The sequence below is a fragment of the Halyomorpha halys genome, unplaced genomic scaffold (assembly GCF_000696795.3).
Source record: "Halyomorpha halys isolate HHAL.00 unplaced genomic scaffold, Hhal_1.1 Scaffold511.1, whole genome shotgun sequence".
Lineage (NCBI taxonomy): Eukaryota > Metazoa > Arthropoda > Insecta > Hemiptera > Pentatomidae > Halyomorpha > Halyomorpha halys.
The window spans coordinates 598,690-613,007 of NW_027106266.1; the positions used below are offsets into that span (position 1 = coordinate 598,690).

General features: G+C 29.5%; 1 protein-coding gene across 2 annotated transcripts in view; it reads right to left on the minus strand.

Moving 5' to 3' along the window:
• The window catches only part of LOC106683743 (N-deacetylase and N-sulfotransferase sfl), a gene marked incomplete at its 3' end in the record, with an annotated part of 703,925 nt that overhangs the window by 597,643 nt on the left and 91,964 nt on the right, over positions 1-14,318 (minus strand). For both annotated transcript variants that reach the window (XM_067044629.1, XM_067044627.1), the window contains 1 exon segment: positions 13,607-13,660.

A 14,318-nucleotide genomic window follows, 5' to 3' on the forward strand; every position in this document is an offset into this window, starting at 1 on the left:
TATATATTATTATTATTAGCACGGGCAACCTGAAAATGTTTAATATCAATAAGTTAAGCCATTAGTAGCCTACTTACACTAGAGTTTTGTTTACACACGGGAAACACTCTAAACGAAAGATATAAAAGTTTGTAAAAAAATATCTATAGGTTTGTAGTGTATTGCACAGGATAAACCAAAGTCTAATGACATTTTTACCTGAGGAATATTACCTGATACCATTAATGGAAAAACAGAATTAAATTTTCTGAACTTTTATAACCATTTAACGCTTGAGCCTTTCACACTAAATAAAATAGAAGATCAGTTAAAAAAAAAAATTTCAAAAAAAAAAACATGGAAATGTAGTAAGTATTAATAATACCTCTTGAAATCTATAAGAAAAAAGTGCAAACAATTTTTTGAATTCATATTTTTTTTTTCTAGGTATGATTGTGTTCCATATGATTAATTTAATTTTTGATGTTATTGATGTACTTCAATTTTTCAAAATCAGTTGTTAGCTCATTTAACTATTATTTATTTACCTAAAATGTTACTTTATATTCATCATTTTATTAATTTTTTTTCACTCTGTTAATTCAAACAATCAGAGAGTAAAAAAAAAGTTTAAAAAATATATGAAAAATATGGAAATATGGTATTTTACCTATTAAAATCAATAAAAAAACACTCAGTTCTTAATTTATTTCATTTTTTATTTTGTTTCATCTTTCCAACGTATACATGATGTGATTGAATAAGTACAACTCATTGCTCTTGAGTGTGGCAATGTTGTATTATTATCTCAATAAAATATATTTAATATTTTTTTTTCAGAAAGCTATAAATGGAGATAATTTTTGCATTCTATAAAAAACCCAAACGTATCTTTTGGTAACAGTATTAATAAAAATAGAATGATAGTTTTTTTAGTCAATATGTTTTTTTAAGCAAAAACATTTTAAAAAACTGTATGAGATGGGGAGAATTGAGAGCTCATTTTTAGAATTTTTCAGCACAAATATTCCATGCAATGTTTTAGTATCTGACCGTTGTCTTTAATTTGAAATGGTGAAAAATATAACACATCGCTCATTCAACCATCGAGCACCTTAATATCAAAACGGTGGCAAATAGTGTTTAAGAAACTATGTTTAAAATAATATTTGTGGTTAAAAGTAAATACAAGGAATAGTTGACCCCAACCACCTAATCATTAATAAAACAATATATTGGTGAACAAGAATAATAATGGTTCTAATACGTCTCCTTAAAATGCAGAGATATAGAAAAAGGGGGGAAATAGATAAAACTGTTGGAAGAGATATAGGGGGTATGGTAAAGAACAAGAAAAATAAAATTAATCAAATCAACAAATATTCAAAGAATGTTATATTATAATTTATCTTAAGATTAGGCGTTCAAAAGTAGAATTTGTGAAAAATGTTGAAGATTAAGCAAAGCAATATGATTCTACTTACAACTATTACACAAACATCAATAACAAATTCTCGACCAAATATGTCCTTTTCAATATAATATAAAAATTTAAATTTCATTATTACAAAATGGGAAATAAAGAAGATTGTATAAATTACGAGAAAATGAAACACGAGTCAGTTATAGAAATAAAACAGATTATGCGGACTTAAAATTCCTGATTTCCCTACCAATACATTTTCAGAAATGGAAATAAACCGCGCATAAATTGAAACATTTTAATCGATATTTTGATCAATTTCTTATCAATACCTTTGAAACGTATAATATAGAGAACGGTTGGGCGTTGATGACCTTAGGGTTTTACGCCCAAAAGCCCCAACCAACAACAACTATAGAGAACGGTAATATTGGTATGAACCAAATCAGTATAAATACGCAATCTGAATAACATTTTTTATTTATTTATATTATTTTATGAAGTTGAAACAAACTGTGTAAGTAATTTAGAGAATTCGAGTTAAATTGGTATAAAAACAAACAGTGGTATTTAATAAATATATTACAAATGCTAAATATAGAATCTTTCAAGGGAAGAATTTAACTTTTATGATTAAACAATGCATGCAGCTTGCTTCAACTATCAGATTCTTCTATATAGGAAGATGGTCAGGGTTGCGGTCACAAGTGAAACGTTTCACTTGTGACCGCAACCCTGACCATCTTCCTATATATCAATTTTTACGGTCAACTATATATACATATATATCAGATTCTTCCTTTGTCCAACCTCTCCAATCTAAAATGTTTTCTAAAATTACTAAATACTCCTATTTATATGAGCAATAAAATAAGCCACAATAAACCTATATGCCATTTTTTTGATAAAATAGTAAACATTAGATATTTTAATTCTATATTCAGCAAAGTCTTTAATAAGAAATCTTTTCTTCCTCACGATCCTCAAAGGCATCTGGAAAAGAAATTACTAAAATAAATAAAAATCACTGAAGTCCTAAAAAATCATGTTTTTAATTTAAAAAAAAACAAAACTTAAATGTTCAATTTTGTTATTCTGATAACATGGTAGATAATTAAAAATATGATATTATAGAAGAGTGCTCATTAAAATAAATTTTCTTATTTCAAACTGTGTTTATTTCCCACACATTTAAGTCAATATTATAAAAATAAATTAATACAAGTTGTCCTTGTTACTTGTTGATAGAATAAAGAAAAATATACTAAAATCTTAATTTATCGGAAAAAAAATCGAATACAATATTCTAGTTTAAGAATGAATAGCCAGAATAATTAAGTTTAACTAACCGATATCAAATCAAAAATAATAAACTTGATGTTTGTAAAAGATAAAAAATAAAAATAAACTATAAATTGAATATTTTTAAATAAAAATGAAAAAGAATCAAATCAGGAAAGATATGAATAAATAAATTATCAATATTAATAAATAAAAATTGTATAGCTATAGTTTCATTTTTAAAAACTTTACAATTCTAAATTCAAAGTTTTCTTGATCGTAAGTTACCATTATAGTTATTATGCAAACAATATTAAATAAGGATATGATAATTAATTAATTTTGAATATCTCTATTTGATTGTTAATTATTTCATACAAAACTATTAATGTGATATGTTTTACTCCATTACATTAAACTTAATAATAATCAGAATTATTTTAAATTTAAAAAAACATGGTATAAATACTAATATTAATTGGGTTCAAAAACTACTTACATGCCACATACATAGTCAAACGTATCACATAATTAGATTAATGATTTATTATAATGATTGTTTGAGAGTGTTTGATTTCATTATTAACACACACAATTTTGATCCAATATACTCTCAACTTAAAATAAAAGTTGAGAGTATATTGGATCAAAATTGTGTGTGTTAATAATGTAACATTCTAAACATAAAATCTATTCAATTTAACTTTATTGATAATGTTCATACATTTTTGGATGTTTTGTAAGCCGTAAGATACGGGTGGCTTTAAGATATATTGCCTACTTTTATTAAAGGTGGTATATACACATATATTGTTAGATCAAAATTATATTAAACATCTTTTTCACCCTCTCCCCCTCTATATAAGATGATGTTTCTTGAGATACAACATATCAGACATAGTTAATTAGACTTGTTACCTTTAATGAGGTAGTAAGGGGCGCTGTCCTACACTGATACCCTCTCGTAGGCGAGTCCCAACATGTCTAAATTGTTCATTAGAGGATAAAAGTAGTACTATTTTTTTAATCCAAAAAGTAATGAAACTTTTATTAAATTAAAAATTATTAATTTAATTACAATAAGTTCAAGTAGTTCTAGACAAGGAAAAAACACAAAAAATACTCTCGGCTAATTAGTTCCATGGAAAATTTTTTGAAGTAATGAAAATTAATTTATAACAAATTACTTAAAAGGTCATTTATAACAAAGGATAATACTAAATAAGAATTACCAAAGTAACATCAACAATTTAAAGAAATGTGAATACGATACAAAAAATAAATACATTATCAAAAATACCTGAACATAAAATATCAATGTTAATGAAGCAAATAATAGACAAATAAAAAAAAAATCATGTAGTTAATTAAAATTAGTAACTCTTTTCAAAGTTTTAACTATGTGTTCGGTTGCCTGTAACTACTATTACTACTACGATTATTACTTCAGTAATACGTAAATTATGACAAATTAATTTCCATTCACCAAATAATGTTAATATCTAAAAAAATAAGAAGCAGGCAGCATCAGTAAAAAAAAGGACTATTATTATAATCCGACAATCAGCTTCAAATAAAATCAGAACACAATATTGGCAACAGTACAGGACTTATGAATATTCTGAAAAATTTGACAAACTCATTTAGAAGAAAACTACTAAGTTACAGAACGCTTACATTACTCTGCTATGGAATTTTAGGGAGATGCTAACCCTCAACACACCCAAGTCGCTAGGGTACAGTATAACCAACTTCACTTGCAACTCAACACAACCATGTATATATTTAAAAAAATCCACTCCACCGTTCTTTATTCAACACACAAACAAACTAAATATTAAAGTTATGTTTTGATTTTTTTAAAATAGCTTAAATTAATAAATAATTAATGAATTTAAAGTTTCCTAGAAGATAAACTTAATAAGTTCGTGCGGTTTTTAATAATAAATATTTCTGGATGGAAACAACTATACTAACAGATACAACCTGATAAGAAAACAAATGAAAATATTGCATCCAAAAGATCGTTTTCTCAGATCACACACTTTTGATGTCTTTCCTACAACTATCGTTTAAATTTGAACCTAATTTCTGAAAATGGTGTCGTATATTCTATGGAAATAAAAAGGAGGTGTTTTACTACAGTTTTCCGCATTAACTTTAGTGTTATATGAATGTACATATAGCGATTACTCGTATTATGTTTAAATCAAAATAATCTCTTAACTGCTATTTTTGAATTCCAAATATTAAATACATGATAAATGAACACTCATAAAGAGGATGTACGGGTTGTTACAAAAAAGTTTAGACTGACAATGATCCGAATACTCAAAAACTGTTAAAAAATTAATGAAGTTCAAATTCCTCCATTATAAAGAAGATAATATTCTCTAAATGAAATACCGTTTGGGTTACCTAAATCTATTGTAAGGATGCTTACGGGCGGACACTTCAGTTGATTTTTTCCCAGTTCTCTGCTGGGCTTAAGATATCCCACTTCTACATTTAATAAAGTTTAATTTCGTATAAATAAGGTATAAATTTGGCTTCTGATTTGTCCTAAGGTGTGGTAAGGAATGAGGATTTTATTTTATTATTTTTTTTAGGATGAGTAACTTTGTTTTTTCAGAGAGGTGATGGTAAGTATTTAAAGCTACAAGAATGTTCATACGGACCAAAGTCTGATTCAATGAAGAAAATTCAATCTAAACCCCTCTGAAAATGATAATTAACATTCACTCCAATGCCACAGTAGTCAGCATTTAAGCCAAATTTTTAACTAAAATTGTTTTAAAAAAACTGATTTATTCCAGTACGATACAATTGAAACAATTTGAATTTGAAGCAGAACGGGCTCAATTTATTCTTGGCTAAGAAAAAAAAAAAGAAGTGAAATAGAGGAAAAATAATGAAATATGAATGATAAAAATAAAGAAAGGTCCATTTAACACCAAAAAAGAATTAATAAGCTTTAGTACTAGCTGCCACCAGCATGATTTATTAGTGGCTGGAAACTGACGTCTTTTATTTCTACTGCTTAACAGAGGCTATTGTGTTGCTTGAAAGGGGAGAAACAATGCTTAAATAAAAGGATATGATTCAAGAATAATAAAAACGTGTAGGAGATGAAGTGACAGGCGAGTAACGGGGTGGTTGTATAATTTAACAGCCCAGCTCTTGGACCAGTCGGGGATGACGGCTAACCAGAAATATTTTATTATATTCCGTCTTCTTTGACAACATTCATTCATTGTATAGCAAACCGTATTATATTTTATTCTATTTCAATCTTTTTAAAGCAGGTTCTTAACGACATGTAACTAGGCGCTGTATACCAAAACTGTTGTAAGGAGTGCTTACACGATATGAGTTGACAAGAATGACAGCAAGAAGGAGCGTCACGGGAGTAGGTAACGTTTGACTTTAAAACTAGGACATCTGACTGGTCTCGATGTTCGATAAAATATCCATACTACTGGAAGGAATTAATATTATAGCTGATTTCTAATTGTATACTTATTTATACTATCATCCATTTATTTAACAGCCTAATTCACTTCTAGTGCTTATTTAATTTAATCCTATTTAAGGTATTACTCCCTCCCCCCCATAAAATGTATTTTTATGATGTCCAAGCTTAACCATTCACTAGATAGGGAGAATATCGTACGCTCTAATAGAAGGTTTCATGATTGCCAATAGTTTTATTTTTTTTAAATTATTTAATTGTAGGAAGATGGCCCAGGTGGCGGTCAAAAAAGTACACGAAATAGCAGAAAAAACTATTTATCAGTACTCGACATTTCACTCCGCTTTGCAGGTTTTCACCATGGCTAAAATCATTTAAACCAATATTTTATAATTTTAATTTTATTATATTTTTTAAGTTAAGGGATATAATAATATAAATGTTAAATTTATTTTTAAAAAATGCCAGCACACGCTTATAATTATACAGTCTCTAAAATTATAATTTTTTAATGTATTATAACTTTATAAAATATAACTAACAATTTTCATTGACTTAAGTTAAACAAATGAAAAAAAATAAAAACCTTATAACAATATTTTTAGAAAATGCAGCGAAAAAGCTCAGTAAGGTGAACTTCAACGCTCGGACCCGAATTGGGATCCGGCTGAGGCAGATAATTATTTATTCTCCTAATGTAACCGTGGTCAACCCTGTGAGATCGGGAGCTTTCCTGGATCTGGCCGGTCCCTATAAAAAATAATTTGGAGCTTATCATATGTTTTATTTCTTATGTAGTTGAGAAAATAAAACCAATATTTCAATGAATCATAAATACATATCTAATATCGTTTTAAGAGATGTTCTGTTCGAAAACCAAAATAACCTAAGTGAAAACGGCAAAACATTGAAAAATGCGAATAAGAAGAACTATGTTTTAATTTGAGCTGGGATGGATAGGTAGAGAGGAATCCTGGAGAGCTGCTAAACCAATATTCCTTAATATAGAGCCACCGCAAACCATCCCTATATCTACGAATACTTTCGACCTTTACCGCACCAATAACTTAAGCCAGGTATTTCTCATATGCCTCCTCTCCTAAACACATTTCTTTCACGAGGAAATATTTTTTAAAATGAACAAACAATTTAGAAACTAGTGTGGTATTTTCACATGGTATCCAAATTAGTCCAGATGGAGAAGGGTTTTTTCTAACCCTCAACACATAGATAACATCATAAATATTCACTTAATTATTTCCTGAGGCAACACAAAACTATTCCTTTAATTTTTTTAAAGGATTTAATTTTTAAAATCACTTATGAGTCGAAATGTTTTTGAGCCCAGCATGTATGTAATATAGTAGTTTAGTGTAACAACAGCGTATTTAAAATATGCAAGGGTTTATCGTAAATGTACTCAAACGAAGCGGTCACTTAGAGAAAACTTTTAATATCATCGAATGCTACAGTCTCATAGCATTGCTAAAAATGTATACTGGAAGTGCACAAGAGAAACATAAAAATGGATCAAGACATTATCTTAAATCCGGATAGAATAATTTGATTTCGCAACGTTTCGTAAAACCTTTTCTGTTATTTATCATCCTCTCCTTCTTTTTAAAATTTTTTTTTATTAATCGATGACCATTTTATAGGAGTGCCAGAATAAAAAGTGGCCGGCGTATTTCACTTATATGGACGGAGGCAATTAGAGAGCCGTTTTGAAATAGGGGCTAGCCACTTTGAATAAATTGATATCTGAAATCGGCTGCAATTCTCAGCTCCCCCAGTAAGCACTGCTCCTAATACCGGCAATACTAGATTACTGCCCCCTTTAAAATTCTAACTCCATCGGGGAAAGCTTCCATTTTATATTTCATTTTCAACACCAGATGCTGGCCATCTTTCCGACCCTTTGGCGAAAAACCTACTTCATTCCAGTAAATGGCATACTCCGGAAACTGCTTAGTAGCAGTTACATCAAGAAGGCATTTTCTACAGTAAGCATTTTCTCAAAATAACCACCGTCATAACCGAGGTCCGGGGTATAAACCTGTTCAGCTTAACAAGAGCCTTTCCTCCCATAAAACCGTCAAGTTCACGAACAGACACCATTATTGTATTCACTCTCCATAAAGGATAAATATTTAAAAATAAATAACCTAAGTCCCGGAAACCAGAATGCATATTATTCAATTTTATTTTTATATAAAACATTACCCGTCGTCTGTGATAGTTGTGTAAGTGTTTAAAGAATAAATAAATAAAATTCAGTTCCGTTCAAAGCATTTCCAAAAAAGGTACAATAGAATTACTGAAATTGATATATAAAATAAGGTTCAGGCAATAACTCCATATATACCAACGGTAAAATGACTTAATTATTACTATTATTGGTGCAGTACAACAATAATAATGCAAATTAAAAAAAAAACATTTATAAAATGTTTTTTTTTTCTGCATGTTCTATTACTCATACGAACATTATACGTTCTTATTATCAATTTCGCCAGTCTAAATGTCCCTAGAAAAGATGATAAAATTTTAAGCATTATTTAGCAAAGATAAAATTTCAAAATAATTTACTACTGAAAGTATAAACAAAGCACATCCGATTTAAATCCACCTCTCTTCTTTATATAAACTGTGAATTCGAATTGCTGATTCAATAACAGTACACTAGTTAAAACGTTTTATTGGAATACTGAACAATTGGATAGTATAATGAATAGAGAACGGATTTTCATATAATTGCATCTTGCTTCAAATTTCACCAAACCTCTAATTATAAAATTAAATCAAAAGTCAGAATAAGGAATTGTATGAAATTCGAGAAATTTGTGTGATAATAGCGTTAAGTTAATCGGTAATTAAAATTTAATCGAAAATAGACAAAATATTATGATTTGACTGAAATTAATGACTTGGTCGAAACGTTGATCTTTTAAAGATTGTTTTTAGACAACTTGGATACCAATCATTTTATTTACATAATAAAATCCAGTTTCAACAAAGTGAAAACATTATATACAGAGTAGTTAAGTTTTAATGAATGTTTCCATAAATGCAGAGCGTATTAAGCGAAAAAAATTTGATTTATAATTCTTATAAATAGAACAAAAAAAATTGATGATTATTGCATGATTTGGGTGTTTTATACATATTTTGACTTTTTTGTTTACTGTGCGGTTTTCTTACTGTACGTTTTTCGGTTTTTTACTTCAGAAAAATCCGATCTGTAATAATAATATAGACTTGAGGCAGTGGTACCAAAGTTGGGGGTTAAATTTTATTTCGTGGAAGAGCATGTCATAATACCAGTCATTGGCCTACCCACCAGAATAGGTTGATAGTCTGGAGGATAGCCGTAGTCTGAGAAAATCAAAGCAAAGAAAAGAGAAAGAGATCATTTTTTATCAAAGACGTGCAACCTGACGGTGTATTTGGTTGTTATGCACAAAGCGGATTTTAAACAAGATTTAAAAATTTTTTATTAACACATCCAAAAAGATCGAAGTATATCTTAAATATGGATTTAATAGAATAGAATAGCGAAATTAGCGATTAGTTTGTAGTAATTTAATCTATTGTACGTAATCCCGGTGATTATCAAAACCCTCTGTAATCTTCAGCGTTCACTGATGGGGGGAGGATGATCCTGCCAAGTAGCCCCTGATGACTTAGATCATCAGGACAAAGACAGGAGACGGTCAGACCAAAAACAGGCAAGGAGAGAGATGGTTAAATCGGGCGGAGGAGAAGAGGACTGGCTTATTATTGACGGAAACAAAGGTGGCAGTCATTAGTGCTCAGCCATTGTCTGCTCGTACTAGGATCGACCCACTCGCCTCGCTCAGTACCATTGTACTTCGGCCACCTTCCCCCTTCCGTTCTAATACCGCTTAATTTGGGAGAACTGTCAGCAGTCCTTCATAACAGCAAATAGAACTCATTCTACGTGGAAGTAAGTTCTTCTAAACATTTTAAACCTTTTAACGAATTACGTTTGTTAATAAAAGCACATCAGTATATAGTAAACTAGTAAGAAGTATTGAAATAAGACCGTCCCTTATCTTTATATACCACTACATTCAAAAGTTAAACAATCCTACAATATGTTAGCCGGTGGGCAATACTCAAGATTAGAACTAAACGTTTTTGAAATCGTCCAATATTTGTATTTGATTTCTTTAAGTTTAATGAATAAGCAAAGAAAAACAAGGCAATATGTATATGCCTAATATAAAAGAAAAAAAACTTTAAAAATATCACAATCAGAAGACATTGTCTTATTAAATCGTTTCAGATTATTTTACATTTAAATAATTTACATGGTCAATGAAAAATCCGTCTCAATGAGGAGGATGTATTAGGATTTGAAATGAAATGAAAAAGAATTTATTATTCTGGAACTAGGTCCCTTTAGAACAATTACAAAGGCAATTTTAATTTTATAATAACATTTATTGGCCATAAAACACTGTGGCTACACTTAATTATAACTTATATACATAGAAAAATAGATTAATTAAAAACCTAACTGATTAAATAAAAACAAAACGAAAAGTTAATTACAAAATATCTGTACTATTATAATAACGGGTCAGATTGGTGAAATAAAAAGGTAGTGAAACATAAGGGATTTAAACGAGGGAATGGTTAGTGCATTACGTATGATACAGGGCAGTTCGGTGAGCTAGAGGGTAGATGTCAGATAAACGGGACCTGGTAGTACAGGATTTGACAGAGAATTTGAATTGCAGGTTTTCTGGAATATAGGAGGGGCGTTGATTTTATTACTTGGAATAAAAAGGAAGCTAGGAAATACTGGCATCGGAAGGATGGAGATAGCCACTTCAGCTCAGCTAATACTCGGTTATGTGCGCATCTCTGGTGATCCCGAAAATAAATCGTACTGCGCAATTCGTAAGACGTTTAAGTTAAGATTCGCGATTAGCCGAGAGTACACCATATACCAGCACCCATAGTCAAAATGGGGAGAGGAAACTAAGAGTTGAGGTGTTTTAATTGGAAGGAGATAACGGATTCTATTAGATGGTTCTATTCTATATACCGTATTCTATGGTTCGACGGGAAATTTGGGCAACGTGTCGTTTCCAGGACAAAGTTTGAGCCGTAGCTTTAAGACAAATAATAAACGTATTTAATGGTGTTAAAAAAAATGACCGTTTTTCAACCCAATATTTGTATTATTATTTCTTTAATATAAAATACAATTAATACTAAAAATATAGTCCATTGTCATCTACCGTCATTATCCATATGCTAGTCAATTGATCCCACGTTGATACCATTCCTTGGGATGGCTATCAAAGAACTCTTGGACCGCAATTTCAACTTCCCCAAAATTATCAACTAGTAATCCGATGGTTCGAGGCCTGGACTAGATGGTGGATGAGGCAGGAGTTCGAACCCTTAAAGTTCTTTAAACATTTCTTTGGTTCGACGGGAAATGATTGTAAAGTAAATTTGTGAGGAACTTCTCTTTTTTACCGTCCTTCATCGATGTAGATGGCGACTAACAGTATCTTTAGACACACAACACTATCTAGCAAGTTCAAGAGTACTTTTGGAAGAATTTGATTTAATGGCTTCCTGTAGAACTTCATCAATATCCATTAGTCGACCGAAGCTCTTCTTCCTTTCCAACGTCGTATCCCTACTGCTAAATTTTTCAAACCAACGCCGCGCAATGCGATCAAGGACACCTTCCCCATCATATTTAATAATTTCACGAGTTGCTCTAGGGCGGCTGTGAATTTTTTTTTCCATTTATGCTTTAAAATTACGATAATTTCGTAGGTTCACTGTCATGTTTCTTGTTTGAAACAATTAACTAAACTGAGGCTTTTTTTGAAGAAGTCGAATGGGACTAAATAAGCTTAGAGAATGTTCTAAAGGGATTATTAAGTATTGGTATGTATTACACAGGATTAAAATATTTACAGTCCTTTGAAATCTTGAATTTGATAAACGGTCAATTTTCTAAAACATAAATAAAAACAGTAATTATGATAATAATAATAATAAATATAGTATGTATTTGTATTACAGTATTTTGTAAGGAAATACGTTTTTATGAACTTGAAAATGGTGTTGTACAAGGATGTGAATCGTTTATGATTATGCTGAACCACCATGTTTTTTCCCCAATTAAGGGTACCCTCATTATAGAGGATGGATGTGCCTCAGGAAAACTACCTAACACACATGGTTTTTAGTATTCGTACCTATATTATTTTTCCAAATTATTTCACCATTTAATTTTTATTATATTGTATTAATTTGTATAGTATATATATTGTATTCCTAAAAATACATATAAATTAAAACCTCTTTGGTTAAAAGCTGGCATTCCCTTACCTTATTTCCAACAATAAATACGCATTGTAAAGCTTTAAAGTCAACAACTTTAACGTCTGAGATAACAATAAAGCAACAAAATCGGTTGATTTTCGTGCTGAATAAAATCGAAAATTTATAGCAGAGGTTATATTTCTATATTAGCTTAAATTTATAGCACAATCTTCTCAAATAATATACTTTTTTTAAGGAGATCAGAATAAATTAAATCACTCAATTTAGCGATAGGTGCAAATACGATAGTGGTACATCAAAGCAATGAATGATACTGCGAATCTATCTCAGCAATTGAACCAAAATTCAAAGCACTAACTACAAACCTAGACATGTTAGTACCCAAACGCTTCCACTTACAAAAAAATTGACAAAGGTCCAACTGGCGATGTATAACGATCAATATCTTTGATCACAAAATAACTTAAGCCTTTATAGATGAATATGAAAGATTTAAAATTATTAGTACTAAATCATTTGCTTAAAGAAAAAGTTTACAAACAAAGTTTTGATACATTGTGTTTATATTCAATCAAAGATTATATCGAATGAAAAGCTGTATCAGAAACCTCGTTAATACAATCTTTTTTTCAAATATTTACTAAATTAATTATTATTATTTATTCTTCAAATAAAAGAAAAACCTAATTATTTATATATTTACAATCTTTCTAGCCTTTAAAGCAGATTTCAGTGGGTGCTACATAAAAAATATTATCAATTATTTACTTATGTAAGAGAATAACTAACTTTTTTAATAATCGTTATATTATAAATAGTATAGAACCTGTTTAATTAATTTATTTTAAAACATTCCTCAGGTAACAAATTTGGTACATATTTCAATGCAATAAATAGTCCTTTCAATAATAGTTATAGAAGGATAAGCTTTGACAGCAGAGACAAAGTAATTACTTTCAACCTGAATGACTTGACCTGTTCTGGTCAAACATGGTTAAATTTAAGTTTAAAAAAAAAATAAAAATAAAAATTAATTAGATGCAACGAAAAGAAAATATTGAAAGAATAATTATTAGAAGATAATGTTTAAATAGTGAAAAGAAACATACATTAGCATGTTGAAGCTCGGTTTGTGACCAGTATCCAAAGCAAGAAGTGTCCACCTAAAACAAAAAAACAATATACAATAAAACTGAAAAATATTATTTTCGAAATATAATTACATAATCAATTTATAGTACTAGAAAAAACATTTTTTTATGAAGATTTATTTCATTATTTGTATACATATTTCATATTATAACAATCCACTACAGCCTAGGGCAACATTAAATAGTGATAAATATTTTTTTCCATACTTCATTTAGAAAAGAAAAAAATTAAAGAGAACATAGATAAATACAGAAATACCTAAAATATAAACGAAATATCAATTTTATGAAAATGAAATAAACAAAACAGGATAGAATATTATTCATAATTATTTTAAAATTCTAAACTCTTCCGATCTCTAGGACCCACGAACGCCTTTTAGTTGGGTAAAGTACCCAACCAGATCCCAGTACCCAGTACCCAAGCAGATCCCGGGTGACACCTCACTGATATTGAATGCCATTGGAGGGTCAATGAGAATAGAAAATCATGATGATAAAGTATGTAAAGATTAATATATCATATATATAAAATATATATAACCCAATAACCCAAAAATAACATATCGATATTACTATTTTAAAATCTCTATATGCTATTTTAGTCATTTTAAACAAAATATCGATATTTCGATAAAGTAATGTCGGAATATTGTTGCTAATATTCCAT